The sequence below is a fragment of the Strigops habroptila genome, chromosome 1, assembly GCF_004027225.2.
Source record: "Strigops habroptila isolate Jane chromosome 1, bStrHab1.2.pri, whole genome shotgun sequence".
NCBI lineage: Eukaryota > Metazoa > Chordata > Aves > Psittaciformes > Psittacidae > Strigops > Strigops habroptila.
The window spans coordinates 139,261,818-139,274,191 of record NC_044277.2 but is presented as its reverse complement, the minus strand read 5'-3'; the positions used below and the strand labels follow the sequence as shown (position 1 = coordinate 139,274,191).

The 12,374-nt window shown below is 39.8% G+C and overlaps 1 protein-coding gene across 3 annotated transcripts in view; it reads right to left on the bottom strand.

Annotated features, from left to right (window-relative positions):
* Positions 1-12,374, bottom strand: part of RBMS3 (RNA binding motif single stranded interacting protein 3) — a 712,107-nt gene that overhangs the window by 258,629 nt on the left and 441,104 nt on the right. The gene's annotated exons all lie outside the window — the stretch shown is intronic.

Sequence of the window (12,374 nt, the reverse complement as noted above, 5' to 3'; positions counted from 1 at the left end):
TATTTTCTTAAAGATACAAAGGAGGGAAAAGGGCACAAGGAATGGACTTTTCACAACTTCTCAGCACTCAGCTATCTCTGATCTTCAAACAGCATTCAAATGCCTCAGAATCATAGAATGGTTTGGGTTGGAAGGGACCTTAAAGATCATCTATTTCCAACCCCCTGCCACAAGCAGGGACACTTTCCACATAAAGATTTCAATAGAGTCACAAAGATTTTAAAATCTTGCCAAGCACCTATTTAGGCAGCTGCATGGATTTCACAATCCATCCAGGGAAAAACCCAGCCTAAATCTTATTAAGCAATTACAGCACAGGTAGGCATGTGCTGCTTAGACAAGCTGTGGCCAGGGGCCACCTCTTTGGCATCTCCCTGGGAAGCCATACGGACAAAACTGAGCTGCCTGAAAGCTTTAATAATATTAGCACAAGCATATTTATAGCATAGCAGCTCCTTTGCAGACATCTCCATTTACTAGGTCAATATACATCATGCAGGAGGTAACCACAGATATGCTTTTCTGCTGTATCCGTTTTTATTTCTTTTGCCAGACTTTCTTCCTGCTCCTGGGAGGCCTTATTGCCTTCCTCTCTGCACCAAAACTGAGTAGAAGAGCGTGTGCTTTTGATCACCTTGCCCCTCAAGTCATAAACATCTCTTTATTATTATTTTGGTATTACTCAATGCAGGGGTTAGTCCAATGGTGAAATAATTTTGTGCACATGTACTTTTTTGTTTTCTTGTCTTAAATCTCATTCACAAAGTTGTAAGAAAATGGGAAAAAGTATGAAAAAGAAACAGCCAAAATTGTTCAAGAAACTGCTGACTTAGAGTATGAAAAGCACTATTTTAATAAAGTCGAGAGCTGAATCTTTCTGTTCTTTTCTTCCCTCAGTTTTCTGGGTTTGTTTTTTGGTTTGGGAGGGTTTGTTTCAGTTTTGTTTAGGGTGAAGTTTTTAGTAGGGCATTACTACGTACTGAAGGAAAGCCTAGAACAACTGTACACTGGGACAGCAGACCTAATAAACACCACCATGGAGAAGTGCACTAGAGTTTGGTCAACCTGGGGAGGTAAGAGGTATTTTATCTGCTCAGATTCCACCACTTGATTTTCCCTTTTTATTGCTACCGTGCATGCCATTTTTAAATCAACTTGTTCTACATTGCATTTTGCTTTGCAATATGTTATCCAACCTTACTCTTCATTGCAGAGTGGCAGTGAAGCTGATGCTGCTTTGAAACAAACAAAAAAAACATGCTACAAGAGAGCAAGAGTCCTCCCTGGATTTTTCTAATGCCTTTGCCCTTTGGAAGAGAAGCTTCTGGGAGGAAGGAGGAGATAAAATTAGGTGCAGCTACTATCTTCCTAGATGAGAGACCACCCTGACAAGAAGCCAGAGCTGCAAAGAGGGAAACCTGAAATGCCTTTGGAAGTCATGGGATGGCACGGATCAAACACAGAGCAAATTATTTTTAAGGATAGCTAGGTGCTCTTCTCAGGAGTCTGAATTTCATTTTCTTTCTCACCATGTTCATGCCCACTGGGTGGTAAAAGTGAAAAAATAAGTTTTAATATTGACATCAAAAGCAGGCAATAGAGTTGGATTTTTATATTTATCATCAGTGTACAGTGCAGGATTCATGTATGCAGTAATAAAAGGGAAATTATTTTTAATACGACTTTCCAGACAGCATAGTAAGTACTCACATCTAAGTATTGCTTGTAAATATAAACGAGAATGTGTACAAATATGCCAGTGCTGTATTATAGAGATTAGGTCTGTATAACACAGTGAATTATTGAAGATTAACATAAGGCCATAATATCTAAAACCAGGAATATCTTCTAAACATCTATTCAATGGGCACAAGGGGCTATATAATCATATCAGAGATCCAGTGAGTCTTGAGGCAAAAAAACCTTGCATCTTTAGCTGCCCCTTTTGCATTCTAGTATTACTACTCCTAGCCTCACTGCAAAACAGTTCTTTTTCCTTCTCTCAAGTTCATTTTCATTCCACGTAATCTTTTTTCTGGCCCTCCCCCCTCCTGACACATCTCTCCACCACACACAGAACATCAGGACAAAATCACTCCATGGCTGAAAACCCGTCCAAAGAACGTCAATCTGCTGCAAGGGAAGCCAAGTTCCCAGGCTGTTTCAGCATTCAAGTATCCTTACAAGAACCCTGCAATGCTATATAACAGAAAACCAGGCACGCTGCCTTTCTGTACAGTTTATGTTCTTCCATGTAGATGTTTATAGCTGATGTTGGTGACCTACACTAACATATTTCATTTGTTTATAATCTCACTTCATTTTTTGGGTCTCAGGCACTGACAAAGTAGTGCTGGCTCTTTTTGTTTGGGTTTTTGACTGGTTTTTTTGTTGTTTTGTTTTACATACTTTTCAGGGTACATTAATTTAGTCCCCACAGAAGCTAAGTCTCGGTTTCAGAACATCCCTTCCAGCTCTCCCCATAGCACAAATGAATCCCCAAACTCCCTGTGCCAAGAGTTCTTCCCCAGCACCCAGGCTGTGGCTGGAGTGGGTACAGGCTGGGCTCCCCTCCACGCCGCCGGCTGAGCTGGGCTGCTGTGTCTGCCCCTGGCAGGTGCAGCATGGGCGGGTTTGGCTGCTCAGGCTCGGTAACTGTTCCCTGGTTCCTTCTGGGAAAAGGCAGCAGGCTGGCTGGAAGCATCCGACAGGAGGGATTCAGACCAGGGTCTGCCAATGGGACGCTGCTGCTCTAAGAAAACGTCTACATATTTTTCTCCTCTTTCAAAAACAAGAGCAAGCCCCACCAGCCCCACCCTCTGCTACCCTAAAATTCCACAGCTTTTTTTTTTTTATCTCTTTTTTTGTGTGTGCACTGCCTCGTGAGCATGCTGGTCAACAGATTATACTTATCCCCCCCCACCTAGTTTTTGTGCAGAACATCATGAAGAACGCACTCGGATTCTAAACCAGGACCTTCGGACTCCGCTCACAAGAATCCATCACCACCACAGGAAACCAAAACCAAAACTATTTCTCCTTTTTTTTCATGAAGCATCCTGCCCTTTTCCTTTAAGAGCTCCAAATGCAAAGAGGGAAAGCTCTGTTATTCCCTGCTGCTTTGAGAGACGGGCATTGAATTTATCATGAACGTGAGCCCCTCAGCTCAAGTGTACTTAGACTGAGGGTAACTTTGGCACTCCAATGCTACAACAAGTATTCCCGGATCCCAAGGCGAGGTTTTTTGTAGAATGACATATTACTAGCTTATACATGCAAACACACATACAAAAAAACCCAAGACAAAACTATCTAGATTAATTGTTAAACTTTTCCTCTAAGAAATAAAATGCTTGCAATTTTGTTTTGGCCTGATGCCATTAGAGCTAAACAATTAAATTTAAGGAATAAACTCAGTGTTTCTGTACCTGTGGGGGAAAGAAAGCAACTAAGCATCAGCAAGGACAAGTTTATAGCTAGCTGCAGTAAGTGCTACCCAAATACACTGGCAGACACTAAACATCTCTGTCTCCCATAACCTAAACGGCTGGGGGCCTCCCGGTCTCAGTTTCGCAGTTCCATAATTAAGCTTGGCAGCAGGTTCAAATGAATTAAAACTGAATGTCACTATTTCCTCAACAAATCCCTCATCCTTGTTTTTTCTTACTTGTCAGGAGAAGACCAGCAGAACAGCAATTAGTGGTAAGCAGTGCAGTGAAAAAGAACCAAGTATACACTAATTAGGTCACTCGCCAAACACGTTCATTTCATTGGCAGGTTTAATCAATGTTTTCCTGAAATGTCTTAAATCTCCTATGCTAATTTAAAGTTTTGTTATTGTTGTTACTTTAAACACAGATGGGATGCCTGGAGATTTTCAATTGCTTTCCGCAAATCCATTTCAAAATAACAACCCCTCATATAGTATATCATCAAAATTTAGACACAGGTTTTAGGAAATGGCCTCTAATTTTATGCCAACATTTTTGTGCCTGCAAATACCTATGGGTGCAATTTTGTGGATTTAAGTAATTGCAGGTGTGTAGAGCTCTTAGACATCAAACTCTGAATTGTCCTGACTGATCAGGTACCTAAGGGTAATGCCAAATAATTTAAGGGACTGCCTGCCACTTGCAGCTCCCACAATTATCACGAAGCGCTGGAGTGGTGGCACACAGAGAAGGCAAGCTCCTGCTCGTGCACATGGGCTTCAGAGCCTGCCTCCGGGGAGCTCCACTCATACAGTAACAGGAGTTGGAGAACTGAGGCAGCTCCTCTGCCACTGCTGAAAGTGGCGTTAAGTACTGGAAGTGAATGGCAACAGAGGTTTTAGGGCATCCTGGAAGTTTGGTCCTCCAGTTAGTATTTGCAGCTAGTGCACCATGGTGCTTTTTCGCATGGAAGACTCTCCATCAGCAAACATCATTGCTGACGCCATCGGAAAGGGACCTGTCACGGCTGCTGAGCTAATCTGCTCCCACACCAGCCAGACTCTGCCCTTCTCCTTCCTGCCCTCACCACATGCCCTCAGGTCCTCACAGCGGCTCCCTCCTTCCTGCTGGCACTGGCCCCTGAATCGGCTCACCCACAGCCCCACAGCCAAGGAGGAGTGTGAAAGGGTTGAGCACAGCCAGGCACAGCTCTGCACCCATCTCAGCTCTGTCCTGATGACCCAGGTGAAAAACAAAGAGCAGGAAAAGCATGAGGAGCGGAGCGCCTTGGCATGCCACTGAGCAAAGCGCCTCATAGCAAGCAAAGGCAGTAACCTCTGCCGGGGGCTGGGAAGGAGAAGCCATGATGAACGAAGGAGGATAAACTGGGGCTGGTGAGCTCTCAGCTTCACCCTGCCACAAGGCCAAACATTACACCTGACCTCTGACCAGGGTGCTGATGTAAATCACTTGTATTCAAGTCAACTCCACCCATGGTTTCTGGCCATCTCGAATTCAATATATCAGATCTGAAAACCACAACAGACAAGGCTGAGCATATCATACATGTTGGGTCTTCAAGAAATGTAGGGGTTGTTTGAAGAAAAAAGAGGATAGAGTCATTTTAAGAGTGCTTGCTTTTTTTCATCAATCTTTTTGTTAACATTGCTTAGAGATTGGAAATTTAAAATCATTCCCAAAAGGTGCTGTGATGAGGGAGAGGAATACCAGCCTAGGGAAGAGACAGCAATAAAAATTACTTGTTGACTTTAGAAACCATGAAACAAAATATATTTATTACATTTTTTTTAACTTTATGTCACCTCCATACCTTTCCGCATACATATATGCATATGTCTGAAGACACCAGCACAAAGTTTTTACACAAACACTAATAGATATACACCATTAAACAAATATATAATAATCCTTTCTCCCTGATTCTTAGATGAAACCACTTGGATTTCATGAGAACCAAAGTCAATTTAAGTTGTAAAGTTCACTGTTGCCCAGCACTTATTTAGAGTGTTTCTTAAAAGGCAGTATTCATTCTGACAATCAAGTAGTCCACAAAAAAGTGATTATCCAGTAATTTTCTATACAATTTTCAGACATTGTTTTATGCTCAGATAAAGAATCAAATTAAAGTCTGATAAGCCCTGGAAAATTAGAGTTAGCAAGCAAAGAGGTTGAATCACCCTTGAACACAAAATTACTGAAAACAGCTTTTTCTTTTATTGTTCAAATTGTGCTAAAAGATTCCTACAGCTCCAAATACTCAGAGTAATAGTAAAATAGTCTACACTATCACTATTTTTAAACCCCTACTTTATAAAAATGTTCTCAGTGGCTAGAAAGTGGTGAATCATCACCTTTTAATTAAAACTGCTAATATATATAGTTACAAAAATAATTGGAAATGGAGAGCTTAAATGCAAGAAAGGAAAGATAGTTCCTTCATTTCAGATCACTCCCCAGAGATACACCTACATTGTTAAGTATGCATATAGAGCCAAATTTTTTTGTTTGCTTTAGCTTCATATGGAAATACGGCACAAAACTGTCATTTTGATTATGTTCCTGCAGTGATTTCTTTTGCTTCTTGCATTATGCGATCCCCTTTACAACAGAACCAGAGAAAAACAGCACTGTAGGTAAGTAACAAACATTTTGGACATCTGTTTGCAAACACATTCTTAATTTGAACATTCAGCTACTTTGATTTAAACAGAGTATATATGAATGCAGGTTATTATTAATTCCACAAAGTAATTAATGATCATATTTACACACAAAACCAAAGTATGGAACTCATGATGATCTTTTCTTATATTTTAAAATGTTACTAAATTGACACACTTTTGCAATCTCCAATAAGTCAGAGTATGGTATGTGGGAAAGAACTACTTATACAATGAATAAATAACTACATCTATATGCATATATGTGTGTATTTTTCTGGAAGATAATTCTTCTAAAACCCTGCTTTCTGAAAGAACAAAAGCAGACCCCAAAACTGACAAGAGCTCTCTGTGAAATATGATTGCAGTAACAATGGCAAGGGAGAAAGAGGTGAGCAGTACAGATGTAGCAAATATACCTATCGAGAAAATGATATTGCACTTGACTACCCTCTCTCAACATTTATACTGCATTCCTGGCAACTCAGAACCACAAAGACTGGCAAACTGGAGAGAATTCTGGAAAGAGCACAAATATAGCCAAAAGAAAAAAAATCAGATTTTGCAAACAGCAGAACTCTATTTGATTATCCCTAACAATACAACAAGTGTTTGGGATCTTAAAAGTAAACCTAGATGTAAAGGAGGATCTATGGGTAACCAAATTGCAGCACATGACCAAGCATACACAGTGAGACGTAAGCTTCATGAGGACCAGTCAAAGAACACAAATGTTGGTGAAAATAAACCAAGAGGGAAGTTGAGAAACATTTCCTGGTATTCTACTAACAGCATGAACTTGGATTAATCATAAAAGCCAGTGATGGAAAACTCATTGCTTGAGTTTCTAAATATGGACTGAATAAAGAAGAGAACATACTGTAAATCTTGCAGTGGCAGAAGGACAAGAGATAAACACACTTTTCCACCTTTAACTTCTGAAGTTACTCTCTCTGCAAGTCCCATTGATTCACTGTCAAAATCCAAAATGAAGATTAACTCTATTTTTAAATACACGGGTAGCTCACACCTACAATTTCCATATAAACCAACGTATGATTTCATACGACAGTTATTTAGTACCATAATTTTCTACTGGTGTACTAGTTACATAATATAGTCATTAGGTTTAATTTTACTAGCCTTTTTAGCATGAGACACTCGTTGTGGCTCTACAGCTGAGATGAATTTCACACTTGAAGCAGTGATTGAAGAAAGCAGAATGTTCTCCCAAAAAACAAGTACTCCAAGAACAGTGCTTAGTTACAGATTTACATAAAAGAAAGGCAAGGATACAATAGCAGTTTCTTCCCTTGACTGAAGAAATATTCCGTGACTCACAAGTGATAATATTTTACAATACCCAGAACAAAACAGCCAGAACATGCAGTTTCAGATTAAGATCTGCTTTCAGAGTTACGGTATCAATTAATAGCTTCACTGAAAAACTTGAAAGGAACCTCACACCCAAAATTGAAAAAGGATTTGCTTTTTCAACAACTACGCTTCATGTTCGTTCTCCTCTCTGATTACAGCAATGTTCAGATGCTGAAGTTCCAAAATACGACAAGAAAGACTATTTTCTTGGTATTTCCAGCCGGCAGGAAACACTGACACTCTCATGAGAAAGTCTGTTCTTCTGAGGTTTCATGCTCAGTTATGCAGACTCCAGAGCTTTACTTAGCTTGGATAATGTTTGGGTAAGATACGAAACCAAATCTCTTGAGATTTGTCCATCACTTATTTTAGAGCTGAGTGACTTGAGTAAAAAACCTGGTGTACAGAACCAGTTTAGGAAAATAAAATCATTCAGCCATTATCTCCGAAAGCTCCCAGTGGCTGTATAAGACAAGCAATTTTCTCTTCTAAATACTATACCTCAGTTTACCTGAAGCTAAGCAGATTATCCACCAGCTGTTCACCAAAAGAACATATAACCTAAGAAGCTACGAGACTAACTCCAGTGCTCCCATGGACTAGTTAGAAATGAATGCTAATGCTGTCATGCACCTCTCAGGCTTGATATCTGGCACAGTACCCCAGCAGGCATTGATAGACACACATGGACAAAACAAGAGTATCAATGAGAGCTCTATTTCCAGTGTATGGTACCTATGGAAGAAAGCAATGAGATACTGGGGGAAAAAATGAAATCCTTCAGCAGTCAACTCTTCCAGCATTAGGTTTAAGCAATGATACTATTCTAGGAAGCAAAGGAAGATGTTCTGTATCACCCACTGCTCTTTGTCAGAAATAAAATATTCCATTCTCTTCCTCCCAACACTGGATTGCTCAGCAATCATAACATTAAGTAACCGCAAATACTCACAAGTAGGAAGAAACAATCTGACAAGAGAAGATGCACTTGGTGATCACACTGTGATTACTGTACTTTATTAAAAATAATTTTCATTTCAGTATGTTTTGACAAGAAAATAGAAAGCATCTTGTGCAGGCTTCAGGAAATATTAAAATAACCCAAGGTGATGAACATGTTATTATTCAGCCTATTCCAGAGGGAGGATGCTCAAGTACTGAAATGGTTTTCATTTCAAATATACATTCATTTTCAAGACACCACACTTGAAAAATTGGATGGTATATTTGTCATACAGTAAGCAGTGATAAAGAGCACAGCAATTTATGTTCTTTATGCAAAGCACTTGTAATTCAGAAAACAACTATAGTTTCTAAAAGGCAGCAAAGTGATAACGCTTTCCCAAGAAAGTGAAATGTGGTTTTTTTGTGCCAGTTGGCCAATTCTGGCACATCAACCTTTGCTATGATAAACATTTTGGATAACATGCAAAGAGCTCCAATTCCAACCCATCAACACTCATGATATCTTGGAGCTTTAGGCAGAGATGAGCAATACCTGCTGAATATTTCATGATTCTGATACTAAGAAAAGGATCCTGATTCCACCATCACTATAATGCTAAAATACCAATGACCTTTTGAGCAAGAGGGCAGTGTGCTGTGGGCACAATCAACATTACACCTGTGCTGTGGAGGGGAAGCACAGCAGGGATGGGAAGCACAAAACAGGATAAGCTGCAACACACAGGTCAGAAAAAAACCCATGTTAAAATTACTGTGTAGATTCAGTGCTCTACAATTTTGGTCTTACGTGGTACTTCAGACAATCAAAACTTAAGTATCCCTATAGTGTTACAGCTATATTGCCAACCACTGCTTATAGGGTGCTCTTTTCCAATAGATCCTTTTGCAGTTAAATACCAGTTGCACCTTCTGAGCCCCTCATCATATATCTACCACATTTATCTGTAGCCTGAAGTTCAAAAATGCTATTATTATGGTAGCCAGACATGAAAGAGCCAGCTAAGGAAAAAAGAAAAAAGGAAAAAAAAAAAAAAAAAAGAAAAACAAAAACAAAAAAACCAAAAGTAAAATAATTAAAAAAAAAAGGAATGGAGAAGAAATACCATCCGAAAATCTGTTTTCAAGATCTCCTATCTATTTTTTCAGATTCAAGATAGTTCTACAATCTAGGTAAGTGGAAGACACTGATAAAATGGTTGAAATGCTGTCTTTTAATCTAATCTGAATTTCTGAATCTGTGTAAATTTTTTTACCGTTACAAACCACATACCTCAAACATGAAAAATAATCCAGCGAATAAAATGTTTTAATCTTAAGCGAATACCTTCCTCCCTTCTTTTCTCTGATTTAAGGTAGCTATTTAGTGCTATTTTGACTATCGTCTTGTATTTAAAATCACCTGCTGGTACAGTACATGGCAGTCACACACCACAAAGGTATGATGAAGGATGCTACCTGGAGGCCGTACTGAAGCCGCCTGGATGATGACTGTGAGACATCAGGACATCAAACCAGCAGAAGGACAATCCTCTGTGCACAAATGCCAACATGTAGGAAGCTTCTTGCACACTGAAATTCATGTCCACAACAACCCTTTGTACAGCTTGTAGAGGCAGAAGGCACAAATATGGAGCTGGAAAATGCATCCCAGGTCTTTCTGTAAAGTGGATGACTCTAACCCTACACTAGATAACCACATGAAGTCACACCAGTGACTCACATAATTTCTCTAATATTACCCTTTACCTGCTGGAAGGATCTCACCTGATAGATCCTTGCCTTCACAGCTATGTCCATTTTCAGCTTGGGAACTTATAAGATAACCTAATGCTTTTGTCATTCTTTTCCTTTGTTCCCTATAGATAAGCTTCCATCTTCTCATGCAAAGTTTCTCCTATTACTTCCTAAGTAGGTTAATTTACTATTGGATTTGTTCCCTTTCTCGCAATCCAGTCTTAAGGATCATCTAATTACTTTTTTGTGTAATTGCCTAATGCTTCCCAATTTTGTGTAACGAGGAGGTATCAACAGAGTTTTGGTAGTAACATTATTAAAGATAAGATGGGAAATTTGGTATGTGCCTTAGAAAGAGAGAGGTAGGTGGGTGTTGCCAGTGATGCTGACTGACATGTCTAAACCTGTATCCAGATCATGATAATAATAACAGCAAGGAGCTACATCAGTAGCTCCTAAATATTCAGGCACCTTCTGAACATAAAACCATTTGGTGAACTAAAGAGCAAACCCATTGATGTATATGGGCAGTGATAGGCCAAATATACTATGGAGAATAACTTTCACCCCATGAAGCCACTATAGAGAAAGGTATGCATTTAGGTGCTTGGTACTAGAATATAAATGGGAGGGAGGAGGAATTTATTTGCAAAACTGTTCTCTTTAATAATGAAAGTGAGGACAATTCAGATATAATAATATTCTCTTAATTATGAGGGATATTTTGTTTTTAAAAATCCCAGAATCTTGGAAATGACTGAGAGATGCCCAAGTCTGTAGCAGGATCTAAGTCTGTTTGCAGAGCGTGGTTCTGTATGAGCTTAGCACATCAAATAAACCAAAATGAAAGAGAAAGCAGGGAGGAGTATTGCCAGGACACACAAACCCAGGAAGGTTTGTTTAGGAAGCTGAAATGACTATAAAGAGAAAAAAACATTCTAAATGCCCAGTGGCATCCTCATACACTGTATCAAAGAAATAAAGAACCATCAATCTAACATTGTTTTTCAGTCTTTCATGAAATAGTGCTGAATCTCCCATATTTGTGTGTGTAGGTTCTTGGTCAGTCACTTGGTCTAAGGTTGTTATAGCAGGCAAGACAGCCAGTAGTCCAAGGGACTGCAGCACATCTCTTACGCAGATGCCAAATACATGTTGGTGTTGTCAATACGGATATGTGTAAATGTTTTGAGACTGAATGTCTGCTTCCTGTCAACAGCAAGAATTAGCCAGACGAATATCCGGCAGGCATGGTTGTGCTTTCTTGGAGTATAAATATTGTACAACAAAATTTGCAGGCTGCTTGTTTTATCGCTGTTGCTTTCAAAGCTGTTTTCGTGATCAAACATAATGGAAAGCAACTTCCCATATCCCCAGTAAGCACCCTGGAAGCAGTAACGTGTGTGGGGAGGAAGATGATGAGGTACTAGCTGGTTGAAAAAATCAAGGGAAACACCCAGAGTTACTCAGGGCCCATGTCCAAAAGGATGTCTGCAAAAGGCAACTCATTTCATTCGCATTACGCAGAGATGGCAGCCTTGGCAGCAGCTTGCTACTCTACTGGTACACCTTCCTAGTCACCATTTCTTATTTTTGGGGCAGACCTGGGACTCTTTCTTCCAGAGCTTCCATCAGGTGACACAGGTTTTCTATCAGGAAATGGCATATCCATGTATTTCTGTATATAATGCCAACAGAAAGTACTGGGTATTTCTATTATAAAGAGATAATATCACATTATACGGCCCTGAAAGCAAGTATATTCTTCACTGCTAACGGATGAGGGTGAGTGGGACATGGACCTGCTCACTATATTTGAGTGGGAAAGGAGAAACAGTCACTGTATACAAGTAATCATTCCCCAGAGGTGCGGATTCCCTCATACACCAGGCTTGGAGCCTTTGAAGGAAATGGGGATTGCCACTATCGTTTCTAGTCAAGGAGCGCAATAGCCTCACCCTCCCTAGAGCTCTTTCCTGCACTGGAAAACAATATGAGGTTCTAGCAACAGACATTGAAGACATTTGGAAAGGAGACACCTATTCTTTTAGAAATGACACCATCCTGTTCTCTCATTTTATTGAGGATTTTTTGAATCTCCTTCTCCCTGGATAGTTGGGACAAATACTGTACATGAAAAAGAAGTAGCCTTTCTTTGCCTTTATCTAGAAACAAGCAGATGGGG